Source organism: Melanerpes formicivorus, unplaced genomic scaffold (assembly GCF_026170545.1).
Source record: "Melanerpes formicivorus ecotype bairdi unplaced genomic scaffold, bMelFor1.0.p_v2 SCAF_18, whole genome shotgun sequence".
Lineage (NCBI taxonomy): Eukaryota > Metazoa > Chordata > Aves > Piciformes > Picidae > Melanerpes > Melanerpes formicivorus.
The window spans coordinates 9,468,547-9,482,960 of record NW_027142370.1 but is presented as its reverse complement, the minus strand read 5'-3'; positions in this window follow the sequence as shown (position 1 = coordinate 9,482,960).

Below are 14,414 nucleotides of genomic sequence, written 5' to 3'. Positions count from 1 at the left end.
CTCTGTAAAACTTCCTCCTGACCTCCAGCTTGAACCTCCCCTGGTGCAGCCTGAGACTGTGTCCTCTTGTTCTGGTGCTGGCTGCCTGGGAGAAGAGACCAACCTCTGCCTGTCTACAACCCCCCTTCAGGTAGTTGTAGACAGCAAGAAGGTCACCCCTGAGTGTCCCCTATCTCCAGGCTAAGCAGCCCCAGCTCCCTCAGCCTCTCCTTGTAGGGCTTGTGTTCCAAGCCCCTCAACAACTTTGTTGCCAGCCCTGGGCAGCCTGATCTAGTTGGAGGTGTCCCTGCTGACTGCATTAGGGTTGGAGAAGATGACCTTTGAGGGTCTCTTCCAACCCATTTTGTGAACCTGTAGATAAGAACTGAAAGAGTAATAATCTTTAGAGGTTGCAACTTGAAGCACTTCTTATGGATCAGTCACCTCAAAGCCTTTTAACTAGAACTCCAGCTGCACGAGCTGCAAGGCTATCCTACTCCATAGTCCATGACTGAACCAAACACCTGCCAACCATTATCCATCAAGCCCATGAGGAGCACTCGGGGAACAAGGAATCTGCAGAGAGAGACACCCAGTGAGCTTCTGGAGTTCCAAAGGTGTAGAACCCCAGGAGTTCAGGCTGGCTTATGGAGTTATCCAAGAAGCACATGCAGTAGCTCAAGTTTTTAGGAACCACCTTGATTCTGAGCTGAATTGCAGCTCAAATTAAAAAGAACTCTTCCATGCATGAGTTGGAGAGGAAACAACACAAATGTCATTTAATTTCCATGACAAAGTGCTGCCATTATTCCAGCCTGACAGAATGCCACTAAGGGCAATTCCTGAAAATTATTTAAACAATGTAATGAGTTAAATGTCAGCATTGGCTAATTATGTTTATGCTAATTGTTAATTAGCCACATAATGGAGACAGTCTTAATTAACAATAATTATGTGTGTATGTGTGTGTGCTAGGAGGGGTGTGCAGGGAGTGAGAAGCTGCAAAAAAGAAGAGAGAAGAGAAATAATCAAATAATGCTGTAAGTAATTGAATTCCCTGCAATCATAAGTATTTCATTTCAGACATGAAGGAGAGTTTTCCATACACTCTAGAAAAGGTGTGATTAACTCACAGTGCATCCAAGAGCAATCCTTCCTCAGAACATCTCTGCTGTCACAATAATGGCAGCAGATATTTTATTCTCACACATACACACACTCCCTTCTCCCCCTCCCCCCCCCCTTTAATGAAGGGATGGTGAGATCTAGAGCAGCCCTACAGAAAAGGACTTAGGGGTGCTAGTGGATGAGAAGCTGGACATGAGTCAGCAATCTGCTACAAGGACAGGCTGAGGGAGCTGGGGTGGATCAGCCTGAAGAAAAGGAGGCTCTGAGCAGACCTAACAGTGGCCTTCCAGTACCTGAAGGAGGCTACAAGAAGGCTGCAGAGTGAATGTTTACAAAGGCCTGTAGTGATAGGACAAGGAGCAACGGTTTGAAATTAGAGAAGATTTAGACTGGAGGCTAGGAACAAGTTCTGCACCATGAGGGTGGTGGAACACTGGAAGAGTTGCCCAGGGAGGCAGTTGAGGCCCCATCCTTGGAGATATTCAATGTCAGGGTTGACAAGGCCCTGAGGAACCTGATTTAGTTGAGGAAGTCCCTGCTGACTGCAGGAGAGGTTGGACTACATGACCTTTGGAGGTCCCTTCCAACCCAAACCATTCTATGATTCTATGATTCTAATAGGTACTTGCAGCCCAGAAGGCTGATGGCATCCTGAGCTGTATCAAAAAGTGTGGCCAGCAGATGGAGAGAGGGGGTTCTGCCACTTTGCTCTGCTAAGACCTCACCTGGAGTTGCTGTGTCCAGCTCTGGAGCCCTCAACACAAGAAAGAGCAGATCCAGAGGAGGGCCACAAAGATGATTGGGGGCTGAAGTATGTCTCCTAATAGCACAGGATGAGAGAGTTGGGGTTGTTCAGCCTAGAGAAGTAACAGCTCCAGGGACACCTCAGAGCTGCATTTCAGTAGCTGAAGGGGGCTAGAGAAAGAGCGGAGAAGAGACTCTTTAGAAGGACCTGTGATGGTGGGACAAGGGGCAATGGTTTGAAACTGGAGCAGGGTAGATTTAGGTTGGACATTAGGAGGAAGTTCTTGGTAATCAAAGTGATGGAACACTGGAACAAGTTGCCCAGAGCTGTGTTTGAGGCCCCATCCCTGGAACCATTCAAGGTCACACTTGATGTGGCCCGGGGCAGCTGCTCTAGTTGGAGGTGTCCCTGCTGAGTGCAGAGGGGGTGGACAAGGTGATCTTTGTGGGTCCCTTCCAACCCAATGCAATCTGAAGCTCAAAGTACCTGGGACAGACAAGAGAAACTGATCTTAATTATCCAAACACACCACATGTGCTATTGCTCCACATTTCTGTGGTTAAGGGGACATATGTCCAAGGAAAACATTTTGTTGTCACTTCCTCCCTACGCTGGGCTCCAAACAAGAGGGTTATTGTGTTAAGGCAGCAGGTTCCCGATGGATGGCTGCGCTCCTGGGATGACCTTGTCGTGGCTTTCTCAAGTACTTGTAATTGTTGCAGTGGAGAACATTGGGCTTTAATTATCTGTGTTAAGAGCTCATCCCCTCTGGTTACACTCTGCTGATTGTATTGGATACACTCAGATATTTATTTGCCAAAGAGGGGGAAATGGCAACAGCGAGGCAGGCTGAGGATGCTCACGAGAGAAAGTAATGGTGAGCATTACAGCTTCCTAAAATACTGAGAGAGCAGAGAGCAATTCAAGCAAGATGCTCATCAGCTGATGCCCAGTTCAGAATAGATCATCTGCTGCTACATCAGGTGGCCTCTCAATTGAGAAAATACCTGTTAAGGTACAAACATTTAAGTGGAAGAGGTACAGAGTGTAACTACCATGGGTTGGCAAGCAGCAGGTGCTGAACGCTGTGACTTCTTCCCCTATTGCACAGATTCATAGGATCCTAGAATGATTTGGGTTGGAAGGGCCCTTCAAGATCATCTAGTTCCAAACCCCCCCTGCTGTGGGCAGGGGCACCTTCCACAGGTTGCTGAAGGCCCCTTACAACCTGGCCTTGATCACCTCCAGGGAGAGGGCAACCACGACCTCCCTGGGCAACCTGCTCCAGTGTCTCACCATCCTCACTGGAAAGAATTTCTTCCTAATCTCCAGTCTAAACCTACCCACCTCAGACTGTAATCCATTCCTTCTCATCCTGTTGTATCATACTTCAGAGGAATCTAACTCAAAGATGAAATTCCAACAGAGTTCGTTTCTTTCCCAGTCCCTGCATGTCATCTTCTACCACTAGAAGATCTTTTGCAAGTTCACCTCCCAAGCACACATACCATGTAGCAGCTTATTCTTGTTTATAGTGTAAGCATCACACTTATTTATAAACAAAATCCTTCACAAGCCTGTCCTAAAGTTGCTCCAGCCCTCCATTAAGCCAGTTAAACTTGCATACACCTAGTGGGAATGACTCATGAGCCATCATTTCAGCACCACGGTGAGGGGGGAAATATTTGACACCAAAACACTGATGCAAAGAGGCCTCATGGTTAATTCATTTCCTCTCACAAACCCCACATTCAATAGTGAGAGGTGATTGGGAACAATTTCATTTGTTAGGAAGTTCAACATAACACAAACCACATCTACAGGAGCCAATCCTTTTCGTTTTCCTTCCTCCAATTAAAGTGAGAATGCATTAGCAGGAGCTGATCAAAAGCACAGCAAGGCACTGGTGCCAAATCTTGACCTAGAGCCTGCAGAACCACGCTGCTTTCCTTGCATACACCTCCCTGCACCAGCCTTCCACCTCCAGCTCAAGCAAGGAAGGAACAGCTGGAAGTTATTTACCATGAGAGATGGGCACAGCCACTGCCAGTGCACACACTGCAGAGTGATCTGTATTTTTCTACTAATGTGACAGACACTTAAATGAAAGAAGAGAATTCACAACCACAATAAAACAGTGGCCAGGTCTCCCTTACCCTTATTTTATTTCCAGCAACAGCAATAAAATGGCTGTTTATTGAGCTTTCCTTCACTCTTTCTTTCCTCTTCATTTCACAGTCAAACAAAAATGCTATTTATTTTTTTCCCCCCCCAGAAAGTAAAATAATTATTTCATTAAACTCTCTCTTTCTTGTGGTTCCACTGCAAGCAATGGCGAGACTGTATTTATTAGCTGGTGCTGACAACAACAATTTCTGCCTTGAGCAATGCTTGGATTCACCTAAAGGGCTGAGGTTTCACTCAAGCATTAAGGAAAAGCCAGCTGAGGATGGAAAGTGTGGAAGCAGCATAATCACTGAGCCTGTGGTAATGAGGAGGAAGGTCCCTGAGTTTAAGAGACCCGTGAAATCTGAAACACTGACAGAAATCAATCCAGTGTGTGTGCCTTTATGATAGAGATGGGCTCACCACTACCTCTCCAGCCTTATGAAGCCATGTAAACAGTTTCAAATGACAGACCAGGATGTGTCCCAGAATCCCATCAAGGTGGGGGGGTCAGAAGAGACCTCTTGAGATCATCCAAGTCCAATCCCTCTGCTAAAGCACCCATAGCAGGTTGTTCAAGATCACAATTTCTCCATAGGAGATTCCACAACCTCTCTGGGCAGCTTGCTCTAAGGCTCCAGAACCCTCACAATAAAGAATTTTCTCCTCCTGTTCAGGTGGACTGTCCTGGGTTCCAGTTTGTGCCCACTACTGCTAATCCTGTCACTGGACACCACTGAGAAGAGTCTGGCACCATCCTGTTGCCCTCCACCCTTTAGCTCTTAGTGAGCATTAAGATCCCCTCCCAAGCTGCTCTTCTGCAGGCTAAACAGCCCCAGGGCTCTCAGCCTTTTCTCCTCACAGAAACACTCCAGGCCCCTCAGCATCCTTGTACCCTCTCTCCAGTAGTTCATTCTCTCTTGAAATGGGGAGCCCAGAACTGGAACCAGTACTCCAGCTGTGGTCTTCTAGGATAGAGGACACAGGGAGAAGAACCCCTCTTGACCTGCTGGTCACACTCTTCATGTACCCCAGGAGACCACTGACTTGCCTGGCCGCAGGAGCACACACACAGTCTATTTGTGCACATATTCCCTTTGTGTCACTCACAAGCCCCCTGAAGACAGCTTTGAAAACCAGCCCAGAGCAGCAAATGCTCCTCAGAGCTCTCAGCCCCTGTGAACTGAGCAGCAGCCCCTTGATGCAGCTGAGATGTCCCTTCAAGGGCAAGTGGAGAAGCAAAGTGTTAGAGGAGTCAGAACTCTGACACTTGCAGAGCCACACCAGCAGGCACAGTCTGGTTCTTCAACCTCTGTGCACATTCCTTGGTTGGACTCACAGACACATTGAGCCCAGCACACACTGGCACCGGGCTACACATTGCTGCTCTTCTCCTCTCACAAGCAAATTCCCACTCACTTTCCTGGCTTCTTGCAGGAATCAGCCAGGTAGGCTCTGAGCCATTCCCACTCCTCATTTCATCCTCCTGCAGAAAGTGTCACCTCAGATATTTGTTTCAATAAAGTTATTGATTTCATATCTTCACCACTTTTGCTACAGCATTTTAGGTCAGGAGGGCACCTGGCCCTGCCTCATCCAATAGCTCCCTGGTCAATAGCTTAGAAGCCCTTAGCATTGACTGCTGGCAGAAGGATCATGCAGAGAAACAGACCCGACACCAGCCCGATGGATTGTGCTTGGCAATCCAGGGGGCACAAAGCAAATCCCTGCTGATAACTGGAGCAGTCTAACAGAGAGACACGTGTCAGCAGCTTGAAAGCAATTGATCCTCTTAAAAATGAAATGAAGATGTGGCTGGAACACTCTCTGGGACTGAACCAGTGCCCATTAGCACCAAGATTACACACAGGTTTCAATGAGTACAGAACAAGTGAGCCAAGAGGTGCATATACCACATGGGAAGCAACACTTCAGCTCTGCAGCGTGTTAGTGGTCCCCTTTTAGATCATTTCTGGGGCAAAACTCCAGCAGTTGGTCCATCAACCAATGACCTCTCCCCAGCAGAGTAAGAGGATTGGGAAAAGGAGAGGAATCTCACATATGGTGAAATCAAAATTAAGTTAAAGACACAGCCAAACTAACTCCACTGTCAATACAAAACACAAAGTTATACAGAAGAAAGGTTCTCCTCCCCTTCTACTCTGCCCTGGTGAGGCCACATGTGGAAAGTTCTGTCCAGTTCCAGGCCCCTCAGTTCAAGAAAGGCCTCAAGAAACTGCTTGAATGAGTCCAGCACAGAGCCACAAAGATAAAGGTGTGAGGAAAGGCTGAGGGAGCTGAGTCACTCTAGCTTGAGAAAAAATAGCCTGAGGGGTCACCTCATTCATGTTTATGGAGATGTGAAGGGCAGAGTTAAGAAGACAGAGCCAGGCTCTGCTCAGTGATGTCCAATGATAGGACAAGCAGCAAAGTGTGCAAGCTGGAGCAGAGAAGGGTCCCTAGAGACATAAGGAAAAACTTTTCTACTGGGAGGGCAAGAGAGCCCTGGAAGAGGCTACCCAGAGAAGTTGTGAGGTCTCCTCTGCAGACATTCAAAACCTACCTGGACATGTATGGTCTCCCCAAGGTCCTCTAGTAGTGGGGGTGGACACCGTGATCTTCTGCCATCTCTCCCTTCACATTCTGTGATACTCAGCCCAAGGAGGCACAGCAGGCACACCAACAGGCAGTCCTCAGGAGCACAAACAGCAACAGTACAAGAAGGAGCTCTACTAGAATGCTCCTCTTGCTTCAGACTTCCCTCTTTATACTGAGCCGATGATGATGATATAGGACACACCTGGAGCTAATTCAGTTCAGCTGTCCTGGTTGACTCCAGGCTGCTGATGGCCTTCAGCCCATGTGGTTCTGTCCCAGCAAGACCAGGACAGAACTAAAAGCATGTTTAAGGCAAAAAGAAATTCCAGAACCACCAGTTTCAGCAAGGTTTTGCGTGGGACACAGATAGGTGCACTCCTGTGTTTGAACAACAAGGCTGTAAGCAGGGCTGGTTTCCCTGCCTGGAAAGACAGAAGGAACGGTGCTGGTTATCACCTGTATGGTTTTCTGTATGCTTTCTAAGGCCTCCAGGACAGATGGAATGAAATGCTCCCCAGGAACCTTGTCTTCCATGCAATAACTATGGTGCCAGCCTGGACAACTAACATAGAGTAGACAACTTTTGGATAGCAGAATTAAAGGATGAGACTTGTAATCCACGGAATCTTTCCCACCCACTGGTGGTTTCCAAGCAAAGTTTATCACCAGCAGCTAACAGCTGGGATCTGGCAGCTGCAGATTGTCCTTGTTGAACAGGCACCAAGTTGTTTCAATAGCCAGAAACATTTATGAGAAACACATTTATTTCTCACAACATTTATGAGAAAGAACCCCTGTTAGGGACAAACCTATATATCTATTTATGGCTTTTTTTTTTTTCCCTCCTTCACTTTATGGTGTGCTTATCAAAGGAACATTATAAACACAGCTGTTCTTAAATTCCCTTCATCTGCTGACACAAAGACGGGAGTCAGTGCTGCTTTCCATGCACAGATGTGACGCTTGAGCAGGGGCTCCAGGTCTGGCAGAGCCCTGCTTGGCAGGCTGGTATCATTTCCAGAATGGTGCTGTTTTCAAAGCCAAGCCCAGCACCCTGCAGCTATCAATAGCAAAGGGGGTAGTTGTGTTTGTTATTTCTCTGACTGCAATTACTGCACTGGCTGACGGTGGGGTTAATGTTCTGAGTATTGATAACTTGCTACGAAGGACAATAAATATCATCTTCTTAACTACTCCTTTTGTGTTTGTAGGGACAAGACAGGATTCTTTGCTGCTCTGGACTTTCAGCTCAGTTGCTTTTATACCTTACCTGCAAACCTTTTCCCTAGTTTCCCCAAATCTTCACAAACTGGTGTCCCACTGACCTCAATGAGGCTGCTCTTCTAAACTCCACAGGATTATCAGCAACTGCCTCACCACACCATGTGATGTTCTCCTTCACCTTTAAGATTCCTGGCTGGTGGAGCTACCAAGCCTTTTGTCCTGTCAAAGTGGCCAGAGAGTTTTCAGGTGTCAGGTGCCCCACAGATTTCCCTGCAAGCACAAGTCAGCCTGCATTGCTTGGATCTTTCTGCTACTTGATGAATATTCAGCTATTAATTTCACAGATTCACAGAATGCCAGGTTGGAAGTGACCCCCAGGACCATCTAGTCCAACCTTTCTGGGTGACAGTGTAGTTGAAATGAGAAGGGTCAGCACCCTGTCAAGCTGAATCTTGAAAGTGTCTCACACAGGGGACTTGTGGCAACTGGCAGTCACCATTTCAGAGGGGTCGAGGTGAAGATCTCAGAAAGCAGCAACAGGAAGTGCTGCAGGAGAAGATCAACGGCCAGGACAAGGCAAGCAGGAGACTTTTCACTAACCCATCACAACTGGGAACGTCCTGAAAGTCTTGCCAACCTCTTGTGTAAGTAAGAAGAGTCAAGCATTTAGAGCTTCTTGTTAATTTTCTCCTTCACATATAAAAACAAAGAATGAAACAGAACAATCTCATTTTCTCCCCTCCTCCTTGGCTGGTGGGAGAATGATCTTCATTTGCTCAGAGGGTTGCTCATATCTGAGGAGGTGCTGTGAGTAGTGCCAGCAGAAGTTGTGTCTCCCATGTCCACCTGTCCAGGATGGCCTTCAGGTAGCCCCTCATCACCTTACCAATGACCAGAGAAGAGGAAGCAAATATCCTTGTTGGGTGCAAAGGAGATACAGGGCAGGGAAACCTCAGCTTGTTGCTGGCATCTTCTACATGCTCTGCTTTGTGGAAGGGCTGAATCCTACTGAACTGCAACACTTTCCCAGAAGGATCTCTGCCACCACATGCATTTTATTGGTACTTTTGTGATTTCCAGATCTGGACAAGGACTGTTACAAACAGAGCACTGAGCACAGTCTGACCAGGAGAGAACGATGGAAATTAAGATGTTATTTGGGAGAAGAAGGGATTCACACCCTGGCTAATCTCAGCATAACTAGAAAATGTGGTTTTCATCCCTCTGTACGAAAGGATGTTGTTCAACACACCCTCCTGTAACTAATAAGGGTAGAACTAATATGATAAATAACACGGCCCTGGCAAAAGGATTACTGCAGCGGCAGAGGAGCGGTGCTTGTAATCGATGTAAAATAGGTAAAGCCCTGAGTGTCACACCTAGAATATTGGTTAGTAACGCTGAGCAAGGGGAGAGCTTGTAATTCACAGGGGCTGGCTTGAAGTTCATTTGCAGAGCAGGGAAGGAAGCCGTTGGAGGTGGCTGATGGACGCGGCACACGTAAACATCTGGAGAGGGATAAGGAGATTTATTTACCTGAGTGCAGCAGAGCTTTCATTCTGCCACCTGTGCAGTTTGAGTTCTTGCCTGATAGAAACTTGTGCACCTTGTTGGCTGGATTATGTATTCATAGTGATATTTAGGCTCACACACATATGCCATTAGTGCATGGATGCAGGCATCCCTCTCCTAGCTCTGCACGAGGTCCCAGGGGCTGGTCAGATGCTGTAGCCCATGTCACCTGTGAGGACACATTTAGCAGTACTTGGAGGGAGAGCTGAACTTCGTGATTACATGAATCCACACCTCATAAATAAGAACAATCTGCTGCTGAATCCAGGGGGGAAGAAAAAGAAACGTGGATGTGGCACTTTGGAACATGGTTTTAATGGCCATGGTGATGTTAGGTGGATGGTTGCACTCCAGGCAAAATAATTCTATGGCTCTGCGATTTACTGGGATTCCCCCCCCCCCCCCCCATTATTATTGTTATTATTATTATTAATAATAATAATAATTTTATCATTATTGTCATTATTATCATTATTATTATTAATTCCTCAATGCAGATCCAATCCTTTTTTCCTTCACTGGCTTCCCAGGTGCTGCAGCACCTCTGTGAGAGGCGGGGAGATGCTGTGGTGGGCAGCCCCTCTGCCTGGGTGATGTGAGGAGCAGAGGTGTGTGCACTGAGTCTGCAACAGCTCTTCTCCTTCCCTCTCACTCCATCTGAAGTCTGTTGTATATTTGTTCCTTCACGGCTCCTCGTCCTTAGATTAGATTTCTCCTTTCTCATTACCAACCTTAATAGACCCTTCAGACCTCATTCCAGCCCCAGATATTATCTGACCCGTATAATTAATTAATTATAGCCCAAATATTATAGATTATTAAAAATAGCATAACTAATAGTGTAATATCTCAAGCTGTCGACTTTAATAGTCAACATTGTCTTGGTCTCTCTTATCAGGCTGGGACACCCGGTGAGAATATTGATTTCTGGTAATTTTAACCATCATCTGCCATCCTGATGGGTAATTGTCAGATTTTCACCAGAGTCAGAGCTCATTTGAAATCGTTAAACCGTCGGCAAGGCTCACAGTTGATCTTAATGTTTCCTTTTTCTCCCCCTTCAATATGTTTCAGCAGCGGAGAGGAAAATAAATAGAAAGAGAAAGGGGGAGCAGCGGGCGTGCGGCCATCTGAGGGCTCTTCTGCTTTGCTTTTCTCCCTTTTCACGCACAGCCCCGCGATGCCGAGGGGTCGTGTGTGCCCCCCTCCCTCCCTCCCCCACCCCGCGTCAGCATTTCTGTAGGAGTAATCATTTTAAAATGAGATAAAATCAATTCCCCGCGTGTCCCCGCAGCACACGCGTGTCCTAGTGTTCCTCTGGCGGGTCGCTGCTGCTGTCGGTGCAGAGCTCAGAAAATGAGGAGTGAAAAAGGGAAGGGTTCTGTTCCCCCCCAGCCAGGCCAGACCCCCACACGCCAAGGCTGCTTCCCACGCGTGTCCCGGCCGTGCCGCGGGTTGGTATCCAGGAAAGAGATGGGAGGGGGTATCTCTCTGTGCCCCCTCCACACCTTGCCCAGCATCCCGGCGGGCCCGTTGCTTCTCTCGGCGGGGCGACTCCAGCAGCTGAACGGATCAAGTGTGTGAGGAAGCCCCCGCAGAGGGGACCCAGCCGCAACAAGCGACAGCAAAGGACCTTGCTGGTGTTTGACACGAACTCGTACTGGGTGATCAGCTCCCAAACTGGGAGGGGGCGAGGGGCGGATGGGTAAACGGGGACTCGCTGAGATGAGGTTTGAAAGGCGACGAGGGTCCATGTGTGCCTCTGCCCCCCTCCCCATCCACCAGTGACGCCCGGGGGCATCTCTCCTTATGCCTCGTGTCCCCCCCCTCCAGCATCACCCCCGCACCCGGGGCTGCCCTCGGGCTGGTGGGGAGCTGGGAGGGAAGGGAACTGTTTAATAGATCCTCCGAGGATTCCCCTAGAGCATTATTTAAACTTCTAATTATGATTCATGTGTGTGATAATATTAATTTAATAATCAAGGAGCTGTGCAGGAAGCATTAACCTCAATTAAGCTCATTACTACCCTAACCTGGAGTCCCCGGGGCTTTTAAATCTTCTGCGATGAGGACCTGACACCGCACTGATAGAGGGCGAGATCTGCTCGCAAGCTCTTTTTTTTTTCCCCTAAATTGTTTGCCTTCGTGGGTAGAGTTAATTAATTGGCAGATTTTGGCTCGGGGATCCCAGCCCTCCAGGGGAGAGCCGAGCATCTTGGGGTCCCCAGCCGCAGCTCTGCAAGGGCACGAAAATCAGAAGACCAAGAACCTGGTGCGAAGCAGTGGCTGTCGGGGGGCTGCTGGCGGCCACAGAAGCCAGGGCCACCAAATAGTCATCATAATTAATAATAATTAATTACAGCAACAACCACGGCCCAAGAGGAGCTCGTTCTGAGCAGGAGCAGATTCAGTTAGGAGCCAAATTGCGTTTGGAAACAAAACGGGTAAGGCGAAGAGCCCCAGGGACCTCCTGGACACACACCCCCACCCCCAGCTATGCAGAGGCGGCCGCGGGAAACCCCGCATCGGTGGGCCCCGCGGAGGGGCGCGGAGGCTCCGCGCCCGGTGCAGCCACCGCAGTGACCTTCTCGCCGCAGCCAGAGCTGCCAAATTGTTTTACCGTGGCGATAAACGCCCTTAATTACTCGGAGCTACACAACCCCCCCCCCATCCACCAGGGATGGGAAAGGGTATGGATGGTGAACGGTGGGAAAAAATAAAAATCACCAAAAACAGGACGGAGAGAAAAAGGAGCGTTTGGTGATCTGGAGTTTGCTGAAATTGAATTTGAATTTTGGTATTAACTAAATGAGTTCGAAGCGGAAAAACTCTCGGAGCCGGAGCGGCTCCGGCAGCCCCTGGACCACCGGAGCCTCGGCTGAGGGGGCTACCAGGGGCTAGAAAGCGGCGGGGCCCCCTAGTCCCCTTGTAGAGTGAAGGGTGACGGGGCAGGGTGGGGGCTGCGAGCAGGGCTCCTCCCTTTGCAAGCCCAGGGCATCGCATCCTGTCCCTAAGAGCGATAACCCAAAAGGAGGGGAGACACAGAGGCCTCCCCCCAGCACTCCCCGGGGGCAGCCGGTGCTCGGCGGGAACCGCCCGGGATTGCGAGGGGACCGGCGGCTCCCTGGGGATGCTCTGGCCACCGGTGCCCTCAGGCTTTGGATGCCCGTGTGTGGCCGCAGGTGTAACGGAGATCGCTTGGGGAAAAGCGAGGGCCATCCTGAGCTTCTCCATTTATTCTGGAGAAGGATGCGTTTCCCGGGAGTTTTTCGCAGCGAGGCGAAGCGAGTCCGGGCCCTAAACCTGGGGCCCAGGCTCTGCAGGGCATCGATGCCAACCCCGCACTCCCTGAAAGTCAGCGGCTCCCCGGGAGGGGCTGCGGCTGGTCCCTCCTGGAAGGAAAGCGGGACAGACTCGTGTCGGTGAAGCGGCCGGCGAGGGGACAGAGATTGAATGTCACAGCTCATCCAGGGCCCGTGACTACTGCTAACTTTGCGGGGAACAGATAACCAGGGATGGCAGATGGATGGAGATTGCACAAATGAGGCTCTAATTGACAATCAATTGTGATTAGGAGCAATAGAACATCTTTATAACGTTCCCGTAGAGCTGCCGACAAACAAAAGCGCCAGGAGGGCTGAGTGGGGGTCCCGGTGGGCTGGAAGGAGGTCCTGGCCATCTGAATCCCCAGCATCCCTGCTGACTCCCCCATCCCCAGTTATGCCCAGGACCCCGCTGTGGAAGGGGCTGCGGTGCCCCTCTCGGTGCCCATAGCGCCTACGAGTATGTTGGGGTGCACCCGAGGTGCCCCTGTTCGGGGGTGAGCGATAGGGACGGGGTTCCTTCTCGTCCAAACACCAACACAGCCCCAGAACTGGTGCCAACCGAGCGGCTCTGAGCGCCGTACGCCTAGGGACCGTTCCTGCCTGGGCACCAGGCACAGCGGTTTAATTACAATTAGGACATTGGGATTTTTTTCCCTAAGATAATGCTACCGAGGGAATAAAAATGCACCCTGCCAGCGCCCCCCCCAGAGCGCATTCTCCACGGAAAAGGTCCAAATGCGGGATACTAACGGGGGAAATCTGACAAACCCAAATCATTGGCATCTACTTCAACTATCATTACTGCCCGTCACTAGCACACACACCCGATCCGCGGGCAGAGGGAACGGGAGGAGAATTTATCCCAAAGAAAAGATGGGATCGGAGGAGAAAGGAAAGAGAAGCTGCCGACAAACAGACAAACGAAGGAACGAAGGAAGCAGCAGCCATCAGCCGGGGGGTGCTTTGCCAACACGGGGACAACTTCTCCTGCCTTGAGGTCAGGGGAAGGGGGAGAGGAAATGCCCCCTCCCAACACTCCCCCTCCCCCCCCCCCCCCCCCCCCCCCCGTCGGAGATCACACACACCATTCCAACCCGGGAGGTGATTTATAATTTAAAGATAAAGCATAATAAAGTCATAAAAGGGAAAGGACACTGTTGTGGTGCCTGATTAAAATCTAAGGGATGATGTATAATATATGAGCGGGGGCTGCTGCGGGCCCCCGCCCCGCGGGACTCCCCTGGGCCCAGCCCGCTGATGGACTAATCATGTCCAAGCCCCACCAAAATTACAAGCTGATTGTTTTACCCATTATTTCTCCCAACTTTTAATTTCTGCTTTCTAAAGGATCATTGCCCGCGGTAATTGCAAAGGACCTGTCCTTGTATGTGTCACCAGCCTCAAAGACAAAAAAAAATCTAATTTTCCCTTTATGCTTTCTCTATTTTCCTACACCACAGCCACCTCACCCCCCCCTTTTATTATTATTTTTCCCCCCCTCTCCTGGCAGCTAATTCAAGCCGAGTTCTGACTGGAGCGTCCAAAACAAGGATGAAATTGATACGATCAAAGCACAGACGCACACACGAGAGGGGAGGGAATTAAGAAGGGGGAGAAACCCGAGGTTTATAATTTGCAGATAACTTTTCTTCCCACCTCTTAATTTTCCGTAATTA